This window comes from Perca flavescens, chromosome 17 (assembly GCF_004354835.1).
Source record: "Perca flavescens isolate YP-PL-M2 chromosome 17, PFLA_1.0, whole genome shotgun sequence".
In the NCBI taxonomy this organism is placed as follows: Eukaryota; Metazoa; Chordata; class Actinopteri; order Perciformes; family Percidae; genus Perca; species Perca flavescens.
In genome coordinates, this window is record NC_041347.1 from 14,803,001 (window position 1) to 14,804,690 (window position 1,690).

General features: G+C 39.5%; 1 long non-coding RNA gene across 1 annotated transcript; it reads right to left on the reverse strand.

Moving 5' to 3' along the window:
* On the reverse strand, positions 1-1,156 carry LOC114572656 (uncharacterized). Its single transcript, XR_003694795.1, has 2 exons — positions 1,115-1,156; positions 1-236 (listed from the first exon to the last, which is right to left on the reverse strand). It is a non-coding gene; the product is annotated as an uncharacterized LOC114572656 (long non-coding RNA).
* Positions 1,157-1,690: the final 534 nt, after the last annotated feature.

Genomic DNA, 1,690 nt, shown 5'->3' on the forward strand with positions numbered 1-1,690 from the left:
TCAAGTTCAAGTACTTTATTGTCATGTACTCCAAAGGGTGGTGTTCCTGGAAGACAGCAATTGAGGTTAAGGTAAAATGCAGCAGCAGGTTAAAATAAGAGTCCAGGTTTTGCAGTTTTTCCATTTGAATACTGTGAACCTTGCTGATGTGGCATCACAAAAACATCAAGTTTGGCTTTCTTGGATCCACATTCTTTTTTCTTCATTGATGACCGCTTTTTAAATATCCTCCATTTCTGAAAGAAAAGAGCACATGGTTTTACCTCCACAGACTTTACTTACAATACTTTCCATTATAGAGTTAATAAATAACTCAGCAGCTAAAGTTAACCTAACTGGGCATTTGAAACCAAACCAAAACGTAAGCCAAGTGCCCTGATAGATTAACCTTAGGTGACCTTGAATAACAGGGCTATAGATCGCATAATGCCGGAGTTATGATTTAATAACATAATTACTCTGGGGCTGTAATGCTGCGATTGTCCTGGACTACCACTTAACAACAGTCCAGGATAAATGTCACTCTGTGGTGGTCCTGGATCAACACTTAATGGCAGCACAGAATAACTGACTGATTGTCCAGGACAAACAATAAACAACAGTCCAGGATGTATGTGATGTTGTAGTGGTCCAGGATCAACACTTAATCACTTGCAGCTAATTGTAGCATTGCACATATAAGTTGCTAATGCTATCAACTTTGATTAAAACACATTGCTAAGGTGTTTTGTCTGTAATGTTAGTTATGCAAAAAACGTCTACAGACTCACACAGGCTTAGCATGAACATTTTAGTAGTAAGCTACCTTTAGGCTAGTTCATACCACCATAAGTCTGCTAGCACATTAGCTGGTCATGCTAGGTAGCGTGTTTCCATAGGATTAAAGTGGTTAGCCTAATGACAGACATTCCATCTTGTTAAGAGATAGAACTGGACTGTGATATTTTATTTCTTATTAATATCACATTTGGTAGCTCAGCCCTTTCCAATTGAATTACTGCTAGCACAATAGCTGGTCATGCTAGTTATCTTATTAACTTGTTTAGCCTAGCTACACATCAACTCTATAATGTTTTGAAGACGTTCAAACTCTTGGAAGTAGGCTAAATCTTACCTTTTAAGCACGATAGTGAAGCATCGGCGGCAGCTCAGGAACAGGCGGCCGTTACGATAGTGAAACTGGCAGACGTTTTTTTTTCTTTTTTGAATTTGCCATCACGTCGCACTATTAATGACATCACAAGCAAAACGTGCCACTGATTGGTTGGTTATAATGTTAATCCAGGGCAAACAACTTTGTCATTGATCCTGGACTGTTAATTACTTGGTGATATCAGATCGTGCGCCGGGCACATGTGCCTTCTGGTTTTTCCATTGACATATATATAATGGACCAATAGACCCCATTGCTCTGGACGGAGACCAGTGAAGGCTATTAGAAGCACTTTTCCGGTGATCTCTTGCTTTACTGCGCAGCCTCCAATTGACAGAGACAACGTAAATGTGACGTGAGCAACCTGTCTGAATGTTGTAAGTCTTCTGGTAGCTGTGCCAAGAGAAATCTCAATCATTTCCAATCTTACAGAGACGGAGAGCGTAGGCATATGTAAGGAGATAACATAGGCACAGGCAAATTATTGCTAACTAACATGCTAGTTAACATTAGTAATTAAACCTAAACAGCTAATGT